Consider the following 25,068-nt stretch of genomic DNA (forward strand, 5'->3'; position numbering starts at 1 on the left):
CTTGAGCCTTGGAGTACCAGTCATGTATGGGTTTTCTATAGTGTTGGGATGGGAATGTTCTATGACATGTACACAGACTTGTTTCCCTGCCTTAAGTGCCCATCTGTATGTGAAACTGATATCAGACTTTCTATTGTACCCCTGACATCACGTTAAACTAGTGTGTGTGTATGTGTGTGTGGAGGCCCAGAAAATGCAAGGTCCACAACCTGTTCTGTGATCTGAAGGGGTACACAAAGCACACCCTCATCATGGGTATATGGCTACTGTCCATGTGCTGGTTGAATCATGCAAAGCGGTTCTGGTAGCAGACTACGTTTTTTGTGATTCAGGGTGTGTTCGATTATTGGAATGAGTGGGTGAGAGTGGGTGAGAGGTATGAAGGCCACTGATTTTCATACCCTTAACCAGGTAATGCTAACAGAGGAAGTGAAGGAGGTGTGCTCTACCCCACTTAAGCAAAACCTGTCTGACTTGAGAGAAAAGGGTACAGAGAAACTTGCAATATTGGATTACAAGTGGTTAGCTAACAAGGGTAGCAAAGGGCTGAAGCAACATAGCATTAAGCCAAAGGGATAGACAAACTCTCAGTAGATTTGTTCCAAACTGAAGAGTAAGAAAAAACATAAAGGTAATGGAGGGTCTAAGGGATTTTAAAGACCCAACACAGACTTAGTCCCCAAATCATAAGATCAAAAAACAATGAAAATAGTCCCGGGTCTAATCTACCAGTAGTCTATGTAGGAGGAAGATCACTGGACACCAAAACAAATCAGGAGTCACCACAAAAAAGTATATCAATCAATCAATCATATCATTTGTAAAGCGCACTACTCACCCATGAGGGTCTCAAGGCGCTGGGGTGGGGAATGCTGCTACTGCTTGAAAAGCCAGGTCTTGAGGAGTTTTCTGAAGGTCAGCAGGTCTTGGGTCCGCCGCAGGTGGATGGGGAGGGTGTTCCAGGTGTTGGCGGCGAGGTGGGAGAACGATCTGCCACCGGAGGTCACCCTTCGGAAGCGGGGGACTGTGGCGAGGGCGAGGTTGGCAGAGCGGAGCTGGCGGGTGGGGGTGTAGAAGCTGAGTCGTCTGTTGAGGTACGTTGGACCGGTGTTGTGGAGTGCCTTGTGTGCATGGGTGAGGAGCTTGAAGGTTCAGTTTGCTACAGCTCAATACTGCTAAAACTGAAATCATGCTGTTCACTGATGCTGTCACCAGCTGGTCCCCGAGTTGGTGGCCGGAAGAACTTGGAACGGCACCCTCTCCCAAACCAGTGGTAAAAAATTTGGGAGTCCTGGTCGACAACAAGCTGAACATGGACGAACATATAGCATCCACCAAATGCTCCTGTTTCCACGCCCTCAGCCTGTTGCGTAAAGTCTTCTATTTTCTCCCACCCTCAACCCGGAAAACCCTCATACACGCCCTGGTACTTAGTCGCCTGGATTTCAGCAACGCTCTTTTAATCTCTGCCAAAGAATCAGCCTTGCAGTCCCTCCAAGTGGTACAGAATACGGCGGCTCGCCTGGTTACCAGCGCACCTTGCCGGACCCCGTCCCTCCCACTCCTACACAAACTTCACTGGCTCCCCATCCGCAAAAGAATCCACTTTAAAATATGTTGCATTGTCTTCAAAGGTCTACACCAGTTAGGCCCTACCTATTTGGCCAACAAACTGACCATATACACCCCATCACGCACTCTCCGCTCTGAAGGTAAAGGCCTTCTCGCCATTCCCCGCATTAGTAAAACCAGACGGGGAGGCAAATCTTTCCATCACCTGGCGCCTAAAATGTGGAATCAACTGCCTGCGGAGCTCCGCCTCTCAAACAACTACCTAAGCTTCAGAAAAAAACTGAAAACAATTCTGTTCTAATTACCCTGGTTTCATCCTTCTCCAGTCCGCAGCGCGGAGATACCCCATTTGGGGTGATTCAGGCACTTTATAAATGTCTAAAATAAAATAAAATAAATATCCTCTTGTTGACCGGGAGCCAGTGCAGGTCTCTCAGTTGGGGTGTGATGTGGCTGCGGCAAGGGATGTCGAGGATCAGGCATGCAGAGGCATTCTTGATGCGTTGGAGCCGTCTCAGGAGTTTGGCAGAGGCTCCTGCGTAGAGGGCGTGTCCATAGTCCAACCTGCTCCTGACGAGGGCCTGTGTGACCATCCTTCTCGTTTCAGTGGGGATCCACTTGTAGATCCTGCGGAGCATGCGGAGGGTGTTGTAGCAGGAGGAGGAGGCGGCGTTGACCTGTTTAGTCATGGAGAGGGTGGAGTCAAGGATGACCCCCCCCTAGGTTGTGAGCATGGTCGGTGGGTGTTGGAGCGGTTACCAGTGCGGTTGGCCACCAGGAGTCATCCCAGGCCGAAGGGGTGGATCCGAGGATGAGGACCTCCATCTTGTCCGAGTTCAGCTTCAGTCGGCTGTTCCTCATCCATTCAGCAACGGCCTTCATTCCTTCATGAAGGTTGGCTTTGGCGGTGTGGGGGTCCTTGGTGAGGGAGAGGATCAGCTGGGTGGAGCTGACGTTGAGGTCGTGCCGACAGGCGACGAGGGCAAGCGGTGCCATATAGATGTTAACAGAGTTGGGCTAAGGGATGAGCCCTGGTGTAAGCCACAGATGATCTCAGTGGCTTCGGAGTGGAAGGGGGGAAGGCGGACGCTCTGTGTTCTGCCGGAGAAGAAGGAGGTGGTCCAGTCCAGGGACTTATCTTGGATCCCAGCATTTTGGAGGCGTGTTCGTAGTGTGTGGTGGCAGACCGTGTCAAAGGCGGCTGACAGGTTGGGGGGATGAAGTCCGCCGTTTCTCCGTTGTCCAGCAGGGACTTGATGTCATCGGTGGCGGCGATGAGGGCAGTCTCGGTGCTGTGTTTGCTGCGGAACCTGGACTGGGAAGGGTCCAGGATGTTGTTCTCCTCGAGGTAGCGGGTCAGTTGTTCTTTGATGGTCTTCTCGATGACCTTTGCGGGAAACGGGAGCAGGGAGATGGGCCGGAAGATCTTGAGGTTCTTGGGGTCTGCCTTGGGTTTCTTGAGTAAGGCGTTGATCTCGGCATGCTTCCAGCTCTCCAGAAAGGTTGCTGTCTCGAAGGAGGTGTTGATGACTTTCCGGAGATGGAGTGCGATGGACGTGCTGGGTTTGATGAAGATGTGGTGTGGGCATGGATCTGACGGAGATCCAGATTGGATGGTGTTCATAATCTTGATGGTTTTGTCGTCGTTGATGTTGGTACAGGAGAGCAGGCTGTTGATGCGGATGGTGGTCGTGTGGGTGGAGGTCTCAGTGGTTGTCGGGGCGGTCGTGGCGTTGAAGCTGTTGTGGATGTCTGCGATCTTGCAGAGGAAGAAGGTTCCAAGCGAGTCGCACAGGTCTTGCAAGGGTGGGGTGTCGTTGGTGTTGGAGCTGGGGTTGGAGAGTTCCTTCACGATGTTGAAGAGCTCTTTGTTGTTGTGTGCATTGTTGTCTAAGTGGTCTTCGAAGGAGGCCCTTTTGGCGGATCTGATGAGCTGATGGTGTCTGCGGGTGGCGTTCTTGTGGGCTGCGTGGCTGTCCGGTGTTCATTCACGGAGCCAGATCTTCTCCAGCTTTCGGCAAGTTTGCTTGGAGGCCCAGAGGTCTTCAGTGAACCAGCTGGCTTTCTTGTTGGTGTTACTGTTGGAGGGTTTCTTGATTGGGGCAAGGGTGTTGGCGTAGTCGTTGATCCACTGTCTGAGGATGCAGGCGGCGGTGTTGGGTACGGTGGGGTCAGCGAGTGGGCTCTGGGTGAGGGTGGTGGTTAGCTGGTCTTCGGTGACTTTGCTCCCGCAGCCGCAAGGCATCTGTTGGGTGCGGTGGTGTATGGTGGGTTTCTTGAAGGTGAAGTAGATGCAGTGATGGTCGGTCCAGTGGAGTTCGTGGTGTGGTTGAAGGAGCCACAGGGGCTTGTGGAGAAGATGGGATCAAGCGTGTGACCGGCGGAGTGGATGGGTGTTGTGACGAGTTGTCTGAGTCCGAGGTTGGCTAGGTTGTCGATCAGGGTGGTGGAGTTGGTGTCATTGCTGTTCTCAAGGTGGAAGTACAGGTCCCCGAGGACGATGTAGTCCATGGAGCCGATGGCGTGTGTGCTGATGAAGTCAGCGATGGAGTCGCTGAACTGTGGTCAGGGTCCGGGGGGGTCTGTATATGAGGGTTCCTCAGAGAGTTGTGTTGGGGTCGGTGTGGATCTGGAAGTGCAGGTTTTGGGCAGTGCTGAGGGTGTCGTCGGTGTTGGTCGAGACCCTGAGAGTGGCCCTGTGGACGATGGCGATTCCTTCTGCTCCGTTGGTTTGGTCCCTGCGGGTGATCTTGTAGCGTTCTGGGACGGCTATGGCTTTGTCGGGTGCTGAGGCGGGGTTCAGCCAGGTCTCCATCAGGAAGGTGACGTCTGGGAGAGGTTGAGGTGAGTAGGTCCCAGAGTTCAACTGCGTGTTTGCGGGCGGAGCGGGTGTTGAGAAGGATGCATCTGGAGTGGTTGGGTTCTTTAAGGGTTGGAAGCATGGCGGTGTGGATGCTTGTGAAGCTACAGTTCCTGCAGGTTAAAGCTTCATGGGTGCGCTTCGGGGCGGCCAAGAAGCAGGTGTGTGGTCGTCCGGTGTTGACTGAGTGGATGGTTCTGGCATCGTAGCGGTGTTGGGCGTGCTGGCGTTCGCTGGGTCCAGGGGTCCTGGCGCTGGGCGCTGTCCAGGTGCTGACGGGCACAGACGGGCTTGCCTTAGGATCCCCATATCTATAAAGACATGACATCAGAATCTATTGTCTGCTACCTGGCATGAAAGCACGATGTGTAAATGCCTAAATGCCTTAGGCATTTACACATCTTGCCTTCATGCCAGGTAGCAGACAATAAATTCTGTTAGGTTCTCTTACATTGTAAAGGGCACCTTTTTCTTGTTTTTTACTGGTACTAACATCGTAGCCAGACATGAGATTATGAACACACTGTATGAATAAAATATGCATCAGACATTCACATACATTGCCCTTTTGTCATGTCTATATAGATATGGGGATCCATATCAAACGTTTTAGGAGCTGATGGCTTAGTCAGATCAGATGAAAGTACAAAGCTATTTTTATAAACAATCAGGAGGTACAGTGTTAGGAAGAATTATGATATTCAAGATGTTTGCTTGTGTTGTATTATGTTCATTCTTCCTTCCTCCTCTGTTTATCAGAGTGGGGCCTTATTGACCTGAGTTGTTACCAGGTGAGGTGAGGTCCAGTCCTCGTATCCGACGGGTGAGCGAAAGTCATTTTCAATAAAGTTTTCTGATGTATATTACAATAAAAAATTTGCTAGGGGTCTATTAATCAATATATACCCCATAGCATTACTAATTGTACTTTTATATCACATTTGAGTACCACTAATTGTAATTCTCTTCATAGGAATCCTCTACATTTCGTCTGAACAGAGGATTTGTAATCGCAAAGGTTGTATTATTTCCAACCTATTTATTTATTTACTTATTTACTTATTTTGGTTGTCACACTATTCTGTGCTTTTTACAGTAGTAAGTTTACCAACAGTTAGGTCCTGAAGAAAGCCTTGGACCATTTGTCCTAATAGGGTGAAACATGTCGACGACTTTATAAGCAGCTATAATTGAATCTGCTTTGTTTGCACTGTTTTTAAGCAAGGCCTACAAGAGATACTTTAATAAAGGTTTTTTCTCTCTTGTTTATTCTTTTTTAATATTTCACTTACATAATTGCACTGTGTTTATAATTTTCACCTTAGTTTTTATGTTGATTCTCTGGTGGATTCCAGAGTGATCTGCTCTTTCTATATGACCCAATTTGAGGATACTATCCACCTGTTTTCCCTCTATGATCAAGAGGGTTAGTGGAAGGTAGGATGGATACCCAAATGATGAGAATGATCACAGTGGTGAATGATGGGAATCTAACCGCTTTCAAGGGTTGTTTTACTCTTTAGCTCGATATACTTTTTTGTGGTGACTCATGATTGTTTTGGTGTCCAGTGATCTTCCTCCTACGTAGGCTACTGGTAGATTACACCCCAGACTATTTTTATTGTTTTTCGACCAAACTGAAGAGTAACAGCCATAGCAATTCCTAAGGGTAGAAGGGAGGGTGTAGGGATAAAGGGAATTAGGTTCCAAAACAGGAACCAATGGACAAGGTTGGATAGGAAGGTTCTTCCTAGACCAAAGTGTTTACTGTGTCACAAGGAGGGGCTCTACTAAGAAGACAGTGAGGTGAAAGACCCTGTACCAGCAGCACCCATAATAGCAAGTGTGTTGGCTATGGGTGAGGGGACCCAAGAAGGCACCGGGGCACTCAGCTGAATAGCAATGGATATTTGGGATAGAGAACAAGATGCTCTCAAGCAGATCCATTAAAATATAGTGCAGTTTGTAGTGGAAGCATTTATCATTGCAATGGATGTTCCTTCCCTGATGGGTACTAGGGCTTAAAGGAATATGGTTGAGAGGAATTATGCCAAACCTGAAGAGATTCTCCCTAGCAACACTGGCACAAATTTGCTAGCAGTGGGCATTACATGGACTACCCAATTATCCCAGCTGAGGTAGAAATAATTGGCAAATTGGCCACGGTTGATGTAGATATGAGAGAGGATCGAGGTGCTGAATGTTTCTTGGGCATCAATCTAATTGTCCCTGATTTAGTACTAGGACTACAAGGCCAACTTGAGCTGTTTACACCAGAGCACAGGATGTGCGTCTTTCTAATCCAAGGACTGTTATTGCGCCATATATGTACATACCAGAAAAGGGTAGTTAGGAGATCAGGATAGACTATGAGGAAGCCCTGGCTGTGGCATCCCTCTCAGCTGTTCCACAGGGAGAGGAGGAAGAGGTCCCCAAAGCAGACCAGGTGCTGGAGTCTGGGTCACTGCAAAAGCTGTAGTGCTGGTTAGCTGTTGGAGGACCTACCCAGCTGGATTTCTGCCATTGTGTCAATTAACACTTCTCCACAGAATGTCACCCATCTACCAATGGGTTGATGGAAAGTTTTAACAAGACCCTTATGCACATGATGGGATCTCTGCTATGTGTTGTCTGCTATAACATAAACTCCACAGAAAAGAGTTGGGTTCAGACCCTTCAAACGTCTCTTTGTGCACCTTGTACATGGCACACTCCGTTCAGTTAGAGAAGGGTGGGCAGAAACTTTAGAGTAGCCTCAGATGACTGTGGTGGGCTATGTGATTGTCCTCCAGAGGTTCAGGGTGCAAAACATGAGTGAAGTGAAGAAAATCCTTCAGGCAGGCTAAAAGCTGCTAAAGGAATGGTACAGCCAGAAAGAAATGCTAACTTGGTACCAGGAGGTTCAGGAGGTGGTGGTGCTGAACCCTATTTCTCTAAGAGCCTTGAAGGATAGTGTTGACTTCCTAATTACCTAAATGATTTTTTAAGGTCCTGTAACCATTGAATATAAGCCACATTGTCTAGTAGCAAACAGTCCTGGAGTATGATCATATTAAAATGCAAATCCTCTTTATACCAAACCGAACATCACATTAAGAGATGACGAACCAGAATATAATCTGCACTGTATGGCACACCTAACTCTTCATGTACAATTTCAGTACTGATTCCTTGACCAATGGCTAGTAAATTTCTCAGGAATTTGTTCTCTATCACCTGAATACAGTCAGTATTTGCATACCCTCAAATATCACTACCAAAGGAGGTCATCAAAGACATTTGGCCTTATAAACATCAAGTAATAATTTCAGGTACATATGCCCAATGTGCCTTGCAAAATCTTGAAGCCCAGAAATTGCATTTTGGAGGGCTCTTCTATTTTTCGATAAAAGAGGTTTCCAGATGAGACACTAATTGAGGAGCAAACCCAGGTAGGAGAACGTTTCCACCCTGAATAAAACCTGACCCTTTGCTCTGGGGCTACGACATTTGACATACTTGGAACACACCACCATAGAGTGAGATTTTTTAAAATGTGTGGATAGGTCCAAGCTACACATAACATCAACAAATGCATCTAGCAGAATTTGCAGGGTCCTTGCCGTATGGGCAATTAAATCCACATCACCGGTGTCTGATAAAACCGGTATGGCTTTGCTCCCTGCTTTCGGGACGTCAGCTTCAATCTCAATTAAGACCGCCTGTAGGTGATTAATATACATAATAAATATGAAGGGGGCCAAGAATACATCCCTGTGAGGTCTCTGTGTAAATCTCTCATGCCATTTTTGAGAGTGGGGTACACCCCCAGGGACCCCATATCAGTCCACAGCCTGTCTCTAGTGACTCAGTTAAAGGTTAAGGTGAGATCCATAAAGACTACATGGACTGAGCCCCCCCTTAGCCCTTGCGTACCTATGAGAGAAAAGGTACAGATTTAGGTTTTGTTCTACTGTGCCACGCCCTGATCTAAAACCATATTGCAAGTTAGAAATTATTCCTTTCTTATTGGTTCAATTGGAAAGGTTTTCCAATATAACTTTCCCTATTACCTTCACCTCAATATCAATTAACAATACTTGTCTATAGCATGTGGGGTCCCGCCTGTCCCCTTTTGTAAAAATTGGGATTATAATAGAACTCTTCCAGGCCTCTGGGTGCGGACCTCTAATGGCCGCATTTATGTGTAGTGTTAAAACAGGGGCTTATAGATCCACAATGATATCAGAATCAGGGATGGGGTTTGGGCCAGATGCTAAGTTGTCATACTCATAAAGAGCTGAAAAAAGATTTTTTAAAGCCTGTGCCGGCACTGAAACCGCCTGGTCTGAGAGCTGAAGTTCCTAAAGGAAGGGATGGTGTATGATACCCTAAAAGTTGGTACAATCCTTGGGGGTATTAGCCTCTACTAGGTCTGACCATAGCTCCTCTTTAAATTGAAGTTTCCTAGTTGTGACTGCTGGTTTATAGACCAATCTGCACCATTTGATTTCATTCCTATCTCTGAGGGTACATTTAAGAGAGGACAACAGCTCTCTCTTTGCCCTTGTACAACTTTTATCGAATCACCTACAGGGCCTAGGTGAACCTACGGGTCCTGGGAAAGTAAGGGCCTGCTTGACAAACTCACAAATAAAGTTATAAGCGCTTAGTATATTCGAATCTGGGGTTGTGTCATCAAGACAAAGCTTAAACTGTTGCTGACAGAACTTAAACATATTTGCATTAAATTCCCCTGGGATGATATCTACCTATTTGATTCTATGCCCCTTATCCTTAGTATTGACTAACAAATGGTACAGAGTACTTATACCCCCAGGTTCTTTTCTCCCACAGAAAAGAAGAACTCAAGGCGTTGTGATCCCATTGCAATCAATTTAGGGGTCAAATCTGTCAGGGGGGAAAAGAGCCCCCTAGATATGAAAATATAATCAATAAAGTATCTAGCTCCTCTAAACGTAAGAACACCATCTGGCTGCAAGGAGAGTAAGTTACATAAATTATCATTTCCAACCAAATCATTTAGGGTTGTCCCTGGGGGGAGTGTATAACATGCACCTGGTCAACTAGGAACCCCTCAGATTTTCTAGGATCATATAAAAATCAGTCCTTACATGGGTGTAAATTAAAATCCCTTGCTACAATGTAGTCAATATTTTTTATGGAGGAACAGGAGAGAAAAGCATCAAGAAACCTCCCAACATCCACTAAAATGTCTGCATCCTCACTGCCATGCAGGGAGATTTATATATCCATAAGTAGGATATTTTGTGAGTTGTCAAATATTAATAGATCCTCCAAAAAGTGTGGAGAGTTGACAGCAATAATCTTAACTTTGCAGGCTTAACCCTCCCCACAAGAGTGACTAGGTGCCCCTCTGGCTTGACCACTTAGAGAGGATATGCCCTTGATAATAAAGGACACAAAGTCTTCGAGGAAGAATTCTCCTTTTGAGTACCATGTATCCTGCAAGTTGATAATATCATGAGCTTCCTGCTTTACCCTGAATGCAAGCAATATTCCATCTCACAATACTCACATGATTGGAGGGCCCACTGGGGTTTCCACAAACCAAGGTAGTATCATCCCCAGTCTGGACCAGTCACTCCAACTGATTCAGTACCAGTAGTACTTCAAATCGATTTTGCAATGAAATAGGAGCACTAGTGAATTGAGCCGAGTGAGTATAATGTATTTTTGCCCCCTCCATGGAAAAAACTGTTTCTCTTTGGCCCACTCCCTGTCTCAAAACGGCCTTATAAAAAAGCCTAAGGGAAGAGCCAAGATTTATCCAGATGAAAGGATCAGGATAAAACCTGTTATCCATGAGTTTGCAAAGTTAACCACTAGGCAATCACCTGCCATGGCCTTGATACACCCTGTTCAACTAATCATAATGATTTCCTCAAATAACCACTGGGATTGAGGAGTAGAAGGTTTTCCAGCTAACCAGTGTACCACCTTGTTTTTTACTTGGTTATATGACTCAGTTTCAGCCATTTTTAGTGGGGGTACATTCACTAGAACTAAAACGTATTGTGTACATGCTGGTGGAGTTGCAAAATTACCTCATTAAACCCAGGGGACTCAAATTGTCTACCTTCGACCACAGCAAGCTGGTCAATAACACCCTGGACCTGACAGACACCGTTTTCCCTAGAGGGTTGGATGCCCCTTCCTACCCCCGGAGGGAGCGAAGAAAGCAAAGTCCACTGACCAGCCACACTATGATCATTATACTCAACGATAGAATTGGTAGGACATATATGGTCCTCCCTGGGCCCCTCTTTCTGAGTGGAATTTGCCAAAAGATAGGGGATAACCTGGGTGTCTAAAGTAGTTGGTACATGGGGCCTAAGGAGGGGGTTCGCAGACCATTGGGTAAGGAGTGATTCCAAGTGCACTTGCATGAGCCCAACCTCTTTACTAAGGGAGTCTACAGGTCTTTCCAATCTTGAGGCCTTCTATATGAGAGTGTCTAGGACCCCATTACATTTGATTCCATCTCTTTAGGGCATCTAGTGAGTAGCATAATCGAGGTATTAATGGCAAAATCCCCCTTTTACCACCTCTGTCTGTGGTAGACACACTATAATCTGAAGAAGATATCAATCTAGGTTTGTTATACTTCCCCACTTTTTTCTAGCATGTGAAAGATTGTGGGAGCACTGGCAGCCCACCTGTGCGACAGTGGACGATGCGTTTGCCTGGTCCTCGGCGACAAGAAAGAGGGGGTTGTACATTATGTATGGGTTGTGGCTGGATCTGCGTGAAATTAGCATCTAACCCACATGTGGGAATAGGGGGGACCGAGGGCTGTTAATTTAATGTTTGGCCCAATTATGCCTCTACATTGGTGATCTCTTCTAGGAGGGCTCCCATTGCATTACTGCATTACTCAAAAAGGACAGAATGGTTCTATTTGACCTGAAGAGCTTATCTTTCACATTAACTGTTTCAGCTTTCCTTTTGCCCATGATTCATTCAATAACCACACCAGCAGGGAACAAACCACTCAATATAAAGAATAATAAACAATAATTAGAAGTCATATGGTTGATACTCAATGCTTGGGTGCTTGAGTACTTGGACACTTGGGCAACAAAGTCCAACAAACAAGGTCAACAAACAGTACAGTATCAACAGTAGCAGTGGCATTAGCAATACCATTGCCCACTTACCTCGTCCCCCCGTTGTTGCTGACTGTCACCTCCACTCACACACACAGGTACACCAAAGTCGCAGGAGTGGGATTAGTAATGGTGGCAGGACAGTAGGATCACTCCTTCACTACTTCAGACCACTCAATTGATTTACTTAATTATTATTGCTTGCTTGCCTGTCTGCTAGGTTGCTTGCTATGAGGGTAGTAATGAAGGAGTGATGGTGGAGTTATGGTGAGGCCTAGGTTATAGTCTCGGATTTAGTCTCAGACTGCCCCAGTGTCAACTGAACAACCAATGGCTCCCAGTATCCATAGCAAGTAACTATGCAAGAGGGCATTGCAGGCACCCACTCCTCTCATGACTGCAGAGGGTTTTCAGAGAAATTGTGGGGGGTCATTGCATTACAAGATACTTCACCAACCTTTTATCTAGCTTTAGGGGCAAAACCCACAGACAGGTAAGGCAACTACCTGTTGCACCACCAGCCTATCACCAGTCCGTTGTCCTTCCGTACACCTGTACCTGCACGTCGCCACACAGGTCGGGCGAACTACGACACCTGGGAAGGCAGCAAAAGTAGCTTTGAAAAGTGGCAGAGGAACAGTCAACTCTGTTTAACCTGAAAGGCGTGCTCCACTGTTCCCTTTACTAACAGAGACAAGATTTATCAAATGAGGTGTCCATGAGAGGGGCACGCTAACACTCTGAGGTGGAAGGGATTAGAAATCAAGTGGCCTTCTTGTTGGGCCGCTGGGATGCCAAAATGTCAACATCAACATGCTCAGCAGCTTTCCTTCATGGCGGCATGTGGGCAGGCATCGGGGGGAGGGGCCTGTTCACCACACCGAATAGTGGGTCTGTGTGTATTATTTCCCCGAAGTCACTTCCTGACATTTTGCATAGTGATTAAATAAATGGTGGTGTGGTAGGGATACAACTTGCCCGAACTGATGCTTGTGCAGAAAAGAGAGTGTAGAGAGGTACTGGGAAGAATTTGTCATCTATTTTTGCTGAAGTTCATTTGATACCTGCCTATGTACATGACATGGATACAGGAGATAGGCTGCTAAGATGTTGAAATTTGGAGTAATTGAGAGTTCATGTAGTCCTTGAGCCTTCACAGTAGTGTTGGTGCCCAAGCAAGGATCTACAGACTTTCATTTGTGTACAGATTACTGGGCTTGCAATGAGGTGACCAGGCCAGATGCACACCTAATTCCAAGGGCTGATGAACTAATGGTTTGGCTTGATGCTACTTGCTTCTTGTTTATTGACCCATGGCTACTGGCAGATTGCATTATCACATAATGGATTCTCTATCCCAGAGAGATTATACCAGTTTAGGCTCATGCCTTTTGGATTTAAGAACATTCCTATCAATTTTCAGCACCTCATTTCCTATGTTCTCTCACGACCAGAAGAATTCTGCTTGAGCTACCATGATGACATTGCCATTTTTTAGCAATTTGTGAGAAGTCCACCTAAGCCCCTACAACAGGTGTTGGTAAGGATGCAGGAAGTAAAATAGACTCACAAGGCAGCCAAGTGAGGTGACCTTTGTAATCTACCTGGGGAATCAAGTGGGCAATGTAAGATCCATGCATTCCAGGCTAAGATACATTCTGTGTTGAAGTGGGAGGCTCCCACTAACAAGACTCAAATGAGAGCCTTTATTGGACGCACTAAATATTACAGAAACATTGTAGCCCACTATGAGACTGGACGCTTGAGAGCCCTGATATCCAGAAAGCAGCCTAAGAAAATGATATGGATTGCACTCCTTCAAGGGCTTGAATGCAACACTAAATAATGTGCCTATGTTAAGCGCTCCTGACAATGGTTTACTGTACTAACTGATACTTTAGATATGGGAATTGGAGTGGTAGTGGCTCAACTTGATAACAAGTGCAGACAGCATCTAGTCACCTTTATCAGCTGTAGACTGCTTTCTAGGGAACAGAAATGGGAAGTCTTTGTAAATTATTTCTTGCGATATTGTGGGCCTTTAGAAGGTTGTGGCCTTACTTGTTTGTTACAAAGTTTGTGGTTCAGGCAGATCACAAACCAATCAAGTTCTTGTTGGCTATGAAGGGTAAGTTGTTGAGTTAATCTATTTTTTTCACGAGGCCCTAGATTTCACAGTGGATCAAAAATATGAAATGAATTAAGGGAATGCACATAGACTTTCTCACATGTCTTGCCGATTTGACAACTAGACTTCTCCAGCAGTAGAGTACGGTTCTGGGTAGTCAGATATAGGAGGGGCACTTATTGGTAAATAGGTGTGTTCTCATGCTCTCAGTGCCTGACTGCATGTGAAACTGGTATGCTAGCATTTCATTTTAATCATTACATCATGCTATAACTGCATATTTTCAGAGGACAAGGCCTATTCCTGATAACAAGAGGTCTCCAACCTATTCTGGTATTTTGAGTGATATAAAACACATGCACTCATGATGGATATGGAATCACTGTCAATGTCCTGGGTTAAATATGTAAAGTTTGCTGTCAATGTACTGAGTTTCTGTGAATCAGCAGTAAGAGGAGAGCCTATTGGCCCCACCCATGAAATGTTCTGCTGCTTTATGAACCACAGAACTTTGATATAGCTTTCCATCCATGTTTTGTGTGTGGGTATCTGCAATGAGTTTATAGCATATGTGTGCATGCATATATGATATTTTGATTCTGAGTGTGGTATCAGTCTTAGGACTTTGACCAGTGGAATCCATTTTGGATGGTCCCTGGTTTAGTAAGGCACAAGATGAAGGGTGATATAGCTTCCCCAGATAGTGAAAGTGTATTTATTGCATTCCTGTGGCTGGAGGGTGGATAGCAAACACAGATGTGAGGGAGGTTGGAGACAAATTGCTTTTAGAAAATCAATGATGAGGCTACTGGTAAAAAAAAATTGTGCATTGCCATTTGGTCGATGGTAGGGGTGAGCAGTGAAATCACAGCTTCAGTTCAAATGAGTAGGTATCTGTGCAGGGCCTTTCCTTTTGTCTGTCCCTAATTACTGCTTCCGGAAGGCTGTTGTCAGCAATGTGCAGAGATCTCACTATTGTTCATCTTGTTTTGGATATACTTCTGCTTGGAGCCAGCTCATTGCCACCGACTCAGGAAGCCATCACCATGTACAAAGGCTGTGTCTGAGGAATACATACAACAACAAGAGTGCCCCATATGTCCTTGTAAACTGGGTATTAATGCTAAGCAAACATAAAATGTTCACAAGGAACTCATTTGAAATACCTTATACGTTTATGCATGACAGTCATATCTTGCTTGAGTTAATCAAAAAGCTTTCATACAGGGTACGATCTTCCAAATGATTTGTAAATATTTAAAGTTTTATAAAGCCCACAAGACAATATACCAATCTAGCTCACTTCAGCCGAAGTGAGCGTTATTTATTTCATTATCACAGAAATTACAAGAAATACCACAAAAATGAATGAGGAGAAAGATACCTTTTCAAAATATGTACAATATGTACAGTATATGGTGATTTTAGTGAACCCCAGTGGAGTGACCATAACCTAACGGTGGTGCATGAAGTGTTAAAAAGGTGACTTGAAAAAAGGAAAAATGGTTATTGGAAGTACAAAAGAGGAGCTAAACGTTTGTAGTACAATTAATAATTTTTATAGCATTTAGAGTCTCTCTCTTTATGAAGTCAACAACATTTCAACTCTCTCTCAATACCTGGTCTCTTCAGGACAGGAGTGCTGGTGTCTATTGGGAAAAATGGCGATTTAAAATTTGTGATACTACATGGGTAATTTAAACATGATGTTATGGGCAATGGCGAGCAGACACTTAGGGACCCATTACGATGGCGGGCGGACTTTGCCCGTCCGCCATCGTTGCGGTAGTAGGGACCGCCCGCCATAAGGGCGGGGGTTCTGTCGGCAGCATTAAGATGCGCCCGCCACAGTGCATCCCGCATTCCTACCATTGTGGCGGACGGTGCACTTAACACCGCCCGCCACAATGGCAGGAAAGCATGCTGTGCACTTCAATGCACAGCATGGCAGGCACCGCGCGGGGCCTGCCATGTTGTGCATGGAACTGCTGGGGGTACCATAGGTACCCCCCATGTGCACCCCCCTACCCCCCCGGAGTCCCTGGGGGCCGGCAATGGGCCCCCACAGGGATTCTCTGCATGCCTTTCCGTGGCGGCTTTGCCGCCACGGAAAGGCATCCACAATTGCCCATCATAATATGGCTGGCGGTGTCTGATAGACACCACCACCATATTATTCCTTTTCCGCCCTGGCCGCAAGGCGATCGGGGCGGAAAAGCGGTGGACAGTCTTTCCGTCCGCCGAGGTCCCCCTCGCCATACTAATATGGCGGGGGGGGAAACAAATGCGGATGTCAGGCCGATTGCTACCGCCAGCCTGGCGGGGGAAATCCGCCCGAAATCATAATGGGCCCCTTACTATTTGTTGGATTGATAGAGTAACAGAGGGTCTTCAGGTGGAAGGAGACACTACCCTAGATTCAGGATGAGAAATGAGGGACCTATTAGAAAAGGTATTGTCAGGGGCCATTAAAAAGGAATCATGCCTTATTACCCGATTAGAGTGTCTAGGGTTCATGCTTACTCAAGGCTTAATCTCTGGTAATCATTAGTTGCAGGTTCCAGAATAAAAAGCCGGTAATTATGCAGTATATCTTAAAGTCTTGGCATGCCCTGCCACTTAGTTCATGGGACTGCTAGACTGTAGGGCTTGTATATCTACTTGGCTTGCTTCCGTGATCTAAATAATAAATCTGTATCAGTAATTTATGGACGTGATGTTAAAACTAAACTAACCATGAGGGAATGCGAGATAGACTTACCAGAGTGTAGTTCTTGGTAGTCCGTAATTCAATTACTCAGCAAACAGTCACGGGCTGGGGAGAAGCAATAAGACGCGATATCAATAATCGGGTTTGTACGAGCATAGTCTGCAGTAGCAGACACAAACACTCAATTGTTAATTACTTGATAGTCGTGTGCTGCTTTGTGATTGCGCCGGGTCCTGTAAGAGGAATGCTTCGTAATGGGTACGTAAAATAACGATACCCAAAATCTGCACATGGGCACTATGGGCTGTAAAAGGGTTATTTGGTGGCGGACATCGTTAAACGGATTCTAATGTATCTAGACCATAGGTCGATGGTTGTGCGACCTATGCTAGTTTCTAATCAATTCTTCTCTGTGTATAAAATATTAATTGCTGGCATAAAACTATCATTAATGTGTACCCCCAAAAGCTCCAATTTGCGGTTAATCAGTAGAAAACTCCTTTTTGTAAGGTACTTACGTCCGCAATAACGCTGCCATTTATAAGAGGGGTTGGGAAATTGTATCCCACCAGTGGTTGATACACCTACAGGAACCTTTCCAAGTAACCCTCTTTGCTATATACTGTATTGTTTGCACAACTCAGAGAATTATATAATAGTGCTCCCAATGCTGAATATTTGATAATCAAGGGCATGATAACAAGTGTTTAAACAATATTGCATACATATACTTTAGGGAGAATGGCGTTCACTGCTTAATCTGGACATTTAAAATTACTCATGACAGTATTACAATTACACCTCAAAAAGTCAACAGCATCAGAGCGCATCTGATGTATAGATAATTGATGCATCAAAATGAACATCTACATCCTGTCTCTATTGAGAAAACATTGAATGACTAGTGTTACAGATGAACAGTGTTTGGAGTTCGCGATCTACATCTCTTGACTCCCTTGGTGGAACATATGAACAGCCAAAGGTGTCAGTTAAGACTGATAAATCTGCACCATTCCTCAAGTCTATTCAACCCATTCCTGATAGAATCACATTTTTCTATCCATAACATTCTAATGATTGTAGGATGAATGGAAAGCTACCTCCCCTGGGGGGTATTCTAGCTTTCTCAAAGACCTGCCACTTGAGGTCATCCGCAGTGTGGGATTTGTCCTTGTAATGTTGCACCAGGGGGGCATTCTCTACCTGGCATCGTATTCTGCTACAATGTTGACCGATTCTGGTTTTGACTGACTGAATGGTCTGTCCGATGTATATCAGACCACACGGTCACCAGATGCAGTAAATAACGTTGCACAGTTAGTGAAGTCATGTAGTGTGATCTTTATGTTGCCATGGGTGAAGTCTTTGGTTTCCACAGTGTGGTCGCATACCACACAATTTCCGCACTTGAAATGTCCCAGTACTGGCGGAAGTGACAATAAGTTTTGGATCATACTTCTAGGTTTAGTGACGTTTGTGTCCAAGCGTACCAGATGGTCCCTTATGTTCTTTCCTCTTTTGAACGAGAACATAGGTAACTTTTGGCAGGTCTTAAGAGTGTTCAGTGTCGGCCAATGTTTTTTGACAATTTTAGTGACATTTGTGCTTAAGGGACAAAACGTAGTGACACATACGCTTCTGTTGGTTTGGTCTTTGGTTTTACTTGCTAGTAATACTTCTCTGGGACTGTACCATGCCCTCTTCATGGATGTCTTGACCATCCGTTTAGGATATCTAAGCATGGGCGTAAAATCCGCTCCGCTCGCGGATTTTTCGGATTTTCGGCAAATCCGCAATCCGCGAACTCTCGCGAATTTGTCGAAAATCCGTGAATCCGCTCGCGGCGGATTTTTTGCTTGGTTGCGGCGCGCGGCGTGGTGCACGGCGTTCACTTTCCGTCATTTTAGCGTTTGCCGAGTTGTTTTTCTTTGCGAGTGACGCGCCATTTTAGATCTTGCTGCGTGTTCCCGCGGGAGTTTGTCGCCCGCGAATACGTACTCGCGGCTTGCCACCTTGCACAGCACACCTCGCGAGAGTTCGCAATTGCGAACACGTAGTTGCGGCGGAAAGGAACAATCTCGCACTTGCGAAATAGAGATTTTGCAATTTCGCACAAGAAAATCACCAGCAAACAGGATAAACCTTCAGAAAATTATGATTTTTATCAGAATCACTCCTCAGGTTGACATTTGCATGGCCTTTTTTTTTGCAAGGAGTCCATTTTGGGGGGGGGGGGAGGAAGGAAGTGCCCCACAGTCTCCAACTTCCTGTTCCTGTCCAGCAGGCTCCTCCCAGTGCTTTGTCCATCTCCTGGTCACTTTCATTTGGATCTGGAGCTGGAAGGATTACTTTTTGTGGGTGCTGCTGGATATTTGGATTTGAGGCCTTTTTGACTGTCTTTGGATCACTTTTGGATTAGAAATCAACTTTCACAAGTAAGTTTGTTTGGGGCATTACAGTTGCTGCAAGTACAATTTTGGAACTTTTTCAGAAAATTAAATAAATTATATTGTGGGTAGCCACAGTATCCAGTAGGACCAGGGTTGGTTATGGGTGCATGATACAACTGTTTTGTTGAATTTAAACACCATTGAGGCCATGGATGGGCTGGGATTGTGCAGATTTTATTGTTTTTTGTCGTTTTTTTGGGCCTGCTGGTGTGGCCCTTTGCCCAGGGGTGGTGAGTGTTGCATGGGCCTAGTCTTTCTGTGGGGTGTCTTCTTGAATTTAAACATAATTGAGGCCATGGATGGGCTGGGATTGTGCTTATTTTATTGTTTTTTGTCGTTTTTGGGGGGCTGCTGGTGTGGCCTTTTGCTTGCCCAGGGGTGGTGGTGGTGCATGGACTGAGTGTGCCTGTGGTGTTGTCTCACTCTCTTTGATGTAAACATCATGGATGGCATTGGATTGTGGTGATTTCTGGCTGTTTTTCTGTTTTTTGGGGGTGTACTGTTGATGTGGTCTGGCCATGTGGGTGGTGGTGGTGGCCATCTTGAGTGCTGGCTGGTACAGGCAACATGTGCTTGGGGTGTAAGGGGGCCATTTTGAGGAGAGGCAGTGTCTGAGGCCTGCACTTATTTTGCCTACTTTTCATCCCTTATGCCCAGGGGTAGTGAGTGTTGCATGGGCCTAGTGTTTCTGAGGGGTGTCTTCTTGAATTTAAACACCATTGAGGCCATGGATGGGCTGGGATTGTGCAGATTTTATTGTTTTTTGTCGTTTTTTTGGGCCTGCTGGTGTGGCCCTTTGCCCAGGGGTGGTGAGTGTTGCATGGGCCTAGTCTTTCTGTGGGGTGTCTTCTTGAATTTAAACATAATTGAGGCAATGGATGGGCTGGGATTGTGCTTATTTTATTGTTTTTTGTCGTTTTTGGGGGGCTGCTGGTGTGGCCTTTTGCTTGCCCAGGGGTGGTGGTGGTGCATGGACTGAGTGTGCCTGTGGTGTTGTCTCACTCTCTTTGATGTAAACATCATGGATGGCATTGGATTGTGGTGATTTCTGGCTGTTTTTCTGTTTTTTGGGGGTGTACTGTTGATGTGGACTGCCCATGTGGGTGGTGGTGGTGGCCATCTTGAGTGCTGGCTGGTACAGGCAACATGTGCTTGGGGTGTAAGGGGGCCATTTTGAGGAGAGGCAGTGTCTGAGGCCTGCACTTATTTTGCCTACTTTTCATCCCTTATGCCCAGGGGTAGTGAGTGTTGCATGGGCCTAGTGTTTCTGAGGGGTGTCTTCTTGAATTTAAACACCATTGAGGCCATGGATGGACTGGGATTGTGCAGATTTTATTGTTTTTTGTCGTTTTTTTGGGCCTGCTGGTGTGGCCCTTTGCCCAGGGGTGGTGAGTGTTGCATGGGCCTAGTCTTTCTGTGGGGTGTCTTCTTGAATTTAAACATAATTGAGGCCATGGATGGGCTGGGATTGTGCTTATTTTATTGTTTTTTGTCGTTTTTGGGGGGCTGCTGGTGTGGCCTTTTGCTTGCCCAGGGGTGGTGGTGGTGCATGGACTGAGTGTGCCTGTGGTGTTGTCTCACTCTCTTTGATGTAAACATCATGGATGGCATTGGATTGTGGTGATTTCTGGCTGTTTTTCTGTTTTTTGGGGGTGTACTGTTGATGTGGACTGGCCATGTGGGTGGTGGTGGTGGCCATCTTGAGTGCTGGCTGGTACAGGCAACATGTGCTTGGGGTGTAAGGGGGCCATTTTGAGGAGAGGCAGTGTCTGAGGCCTGCACTTATTTTGCCTACTTTTCATCCCTTATGCCCAGGGTTAGTGAGTGTTGCATGGGCCTAGTGTTTCTGAGGGGTGTCTTCTTGAATTTAAACACCATTGAGGCCATGGATGGACTGGGATTGTGCAGATTTTATTGTTTTTTGTCGTTTTTTTGGGCCTGCTGGTGTGGCCCTTTGCCCAGGGGTGGTGAGTGTTGCATGGGCCTAGTCTTTCTGTGGGGTGTCTTCTTGAATTTAAACACCATTGAGGCCATGGATGGGCTGGGATTGTGCAGATTTTATTGTTTTTTGTCGTTTTTGGGGGGCTGCTGGTGTGGCCCTTTGCCCAGGGGTGGTGAGTGTTGCATGGGCCTAGTCTTTCTGTGGGGTGTCTTCTTGAATTTAAACATAATTGAGGCCATGGATGGGCTGGGATTGTGCTTATTTTATTGTTTTTTGTCGTTTTTGGGGGGCTGCTGGTGTGGCCTTTTGCTTGCCCAGGGGTGGTGGTGGTGCATGGACTGAGTGTGCCTGTGGTGTTGTCTCACTCTCTTTGATGTAAACATCATGGATGGCATTGGATTGTGGTGATTTCTGGCTGTTTTTCTGTTTTTTGGGGGTGTACTGTTGATGTGGACTGGCCATGTGGGTGGTGGTGGTGGCCATCTTGAGTGCTGGCTGGTACTGGCAACATGTGCTTGGGGTGTAAGGGGGCCATTTTGAGGAGAGGCAGTGTCTGAGGCCTGCACTTATTTTGCCTACTTTTCATCCCTTATGCCCAGGGGTAGTGAGTGTTGCATACTTGCATGTCCCTAGTCTTTCTGTGGGGTGTCTTCAATGTAAACATCATGGATGGCATGGGATTGTGCTCATTTTTCTGTGTTTTGTCGATTTTTTGGGGTGTATAACTGAACTGATGTTCCTCTGTCTTCCATTGCTTTTAGGTGCACAAGAAGACTCAATAGAACCACCAGTGCCAGGAAGAAGTCCTGCAGCGGTGTGTGCAGCATAACGTCACGCGACGTCACGTCTGGACACAGAACCCTCTGCAACTCGTGCAACTGCTGCCTGCTGACCTGCTCTGAAGAAGATGGCCCCAAAAAAAGTAACCCGTAGCTCCTCTAGCAAGAAAGGTGCCAGTAAGGAGCAGAAGAAGCAAGTTACCAAGGACACTGGTGTGCCGCCCGCCCCTTTTTTTGTGAGTAAAAAAAAAAGTATGCCTGCAGCAGCTGCAGCGGGATCTGCTGGGGACCAAGCTGGCAGCAGCACCCCCGCTCCATTGGGCTCAGTGCCACCACCACCACCACGCCAACTTAAGTCCAAGCCCTTGAGTGCTGCAGAGGCAGCCAGTATACTTCTTCAATCACCATCGACCAGTGATGTTGGCTCATCGCAAGAAAGCAGCAGCAATGTCCCTCAATCAACACAGGTTGTTGTAGCTCATCTGACGAGTGTTGAACAACCACAGCGGCAACAACAATCACATGTGCAAGTACAAGCCCAAGTACATGTGGAAGGAGAGGCAGCGCAAGGAGATGCGCATGCAGAGGTGCATGGAGGGTCACAACAAGTGCCCACAATAGTTGTTCCTCCCGTAGTAGGGGCACATCAGGAAATCGACAATCAAGGCGAGGTATCATTTGAGGAAGCCACTCCTCCTGATGATCCTTCATTGTCTTCCACAACCCTAGCAAGGAAGAGATCAAGGGTGGTGTCTACATCCTCTTCAAGCACACCTCCTTCTGATGATACGGATCAAACTTGGGAACCAGCACCACAGCCGTCTGAGAGTGAGGCACACCATGATCCAACAAAGGTACTTAAGCGTAAAAGGAAGCTCGTCCAAAGTCTCAGACTTATGGAGTGTGATGAGGCTCAACAAGAAGTGGCGGATACTGCTGCTGATGAAGACTCTGCCAACGACGACCCAGTCATCATAAAGGTCACTGCAGCCCCAGCGGGCATGCAGCAAACAGACATTTTGACCCTAGCCCGAAGAGCTGCTGCGCGTGATGATGATGATGATGATGTTGTCGATGAGGAGGCAGTGGAAACACCACAATCATTGGAGTTAAGTAGTACACCAACTCGTCCCGCTTCCATATTTCTTTCTGGCAAGAAGAGACCTGCGTCAACCTCGACCTTAATTAGTGGCGGTGAAAGTGGAAAACGTACAAAAGTTGGCCAATCCAGATCCTCCACTTCATCTGGCATTAGCTTCATGACCACCACCACCACCAGTATCGCCGCCTCCTCCAGGTCCCACAGACACTTCAAGTCCCCAGTTTGGGACTTCTTTACTGTTTGTCCCAAAAATCCAAGGTTTGCCATTTGTACCCTTTGTAAGCTTGCAGATAGTCGTGGTAAGCCAGGTAGCAACTATGGTACCGGCGGCCAGAGTGGTCATCTTGACAGAAAGCACGCTGTCCAATGGTTTGCGCACCTAGCTGCGATCAAGAAAGGCCAAAATCAAGGAATGTTGACGAGCAGGAAGAAGACGTGTCAAACACTTCCCTTACACCCAGTACCCCTCTCAGCAGCACACCCAATGTGAGGCACACTAAGAGTGTTGGAGCGAGTGAGACACCAACGCACAAAAGTTCACCAGCGAGCAAAATTGGGTCAACGAAGTCATTATCAGCCCGTAAATGCTTGGTCCAGGGCAACATTAGAACAATGCTTACTTCAGAGGTGCCATATGAACGCAACCACCCACTGACGCGTCTGTATAACACTAAGCTGGCTAAAATGCTAGCTGTGGACCTTCTACCTTTTTCTTTTGTAGAAGCGGTAGGTTTTCTTGAATTAGTTGCAACGCTCTGCCCTAAATGGAAGGTTCCGAGCCGGTTCTATTTTGCCAGAGTTGCGGTTCCAGCACTACATGAAGATGTGCTGCAGGCGATTGGGGCAGCTTTGCAGAAGAGTGCTGTTCACACAATACATCTGACAACAGACATGTGGACCAGTGGCCCAGGCGATGATTACATGTGCATCACTGCACACTGGGTCTCTTTTTCAGGTGTTATAGCAAAGCTAAACGCAGGTGTTGACCCGGACCAAGTTTTCAAAGCTGCTCGGAAACATGCAACACTAGCCATGTTTGCCTTGGAGAAAAGTCACACAGCAGAAAACCTTTTGGAAGAGTTTGACAAAAAGGTGTTGTCAATGCTATCCCCCCTAAAACGCAAGATTGGTTATGTTTCCACGGATAATGGCGCCAATGTAGTTAAGGCCATGTTACAGGGTCACCATGTTAGAGTGCCGTGTTTGGCGCACTGTATCAACCTGGTAGTTCAAAAATTCTTGAGTGATAAAGAGAGTCCAGCGTTCGAGGTAATGGCCACCTGCCGCAAAATGTGCAACCATTTCAGCCATTCTTTTAAGGCCCGGAAGCATCTGCGGAGACTGCTACTTCAACGTGGAATGCCAGTGAAAGCACTCATCCAGGAGGTGGCAACACGTTGGAACTCAACCTTCTACATGCTTGAGCGTCTGCATGAGCAGTATACGGTACTTGATCACTATTTCTTGACAGAGGCTACATCTCAGAAGGAGGACCTGCGGATGAGTAAGGCGCAATGGGCCATAGTTAAAAGCCTGACAGACATGCTTCGTCCTTTTGAGTTCTTCACGCGTGCAGTCAGCCAGGAGGACTGTAATTTGGGAAAAGCTATCCCATTGTTGTGCATACTGGAGCACCAACTGATGGCGGTTTCTTCTGAGTTTGAAAAAGATGAAAAAAAAAAAAAACATTTCATTTTGTCTGAGAAATTATTACATCGCCTACATGGTGATGAACGTCTTAAAAACATCAACTCAGATCAGCATTACATTTGTGCTACTATTCTGGATCCACGCTACAAAAAGGCGCTGGCAGACAACGCATTCTTTCCTTTCGCTGATGCAGATGTTCAAAAGTACAAACATTGGTTAGCCTGGTCAGCCAAGAGGTTTGAAAAAGAACGGCAGGTTATTGAAGGAGAAGCCAGTACATCAGCATCAGCATCAGCAGGCCATCCGCAGTCACAAGAATCCACTTCTGCACCTGTGGCTGGGGCACAAGTGACCTCTCAGCCGTTAAAGACACCGGCAACTGGATCATCTGCACCACACACAATGACAACACTAACAGTGGCTGGGGAGGAGGATTGGCTAAGTTTGATGGGGTATGGTTCTCGAAAAAATGTCACAGGCACAGCAAAAAGTAAGCAAAGTGGAGGAACAGTTGATGACCTTGAGTCGATGGTGCAGGACTATCTGAATGACTCAACAGTGGTCTTTCTTAATGAGGAGCCATTGCAGTATTGGCATGGCAAAAAACAATTGTGGCCACAGCTCTACAACCTGGCTATAAACTATTTGTCTTGCCCACTCGCAAGTGTGTCTTCTGAACGTGTTTTCAGTGCTGCTGGTGGCATTGTAACTGCCAAACGGAGCCGCCTATCGCCCAAAAATGTGG

Source organism: Lissotriton helveticus, chromosome 2_1, assembly GCF_964261635.1.
Source record: "Lissotriton helveticus chromosome 2_1, aLisHel1.1, whole genome shotgun sequence".
NCBI classification, from domain to species: domain Eukaryota; kingdom Metazoa; phylum Chordata; class Amphibia; order Caudata; family Salamandridae; genus Lissotriton; species Lissotriton helveticus.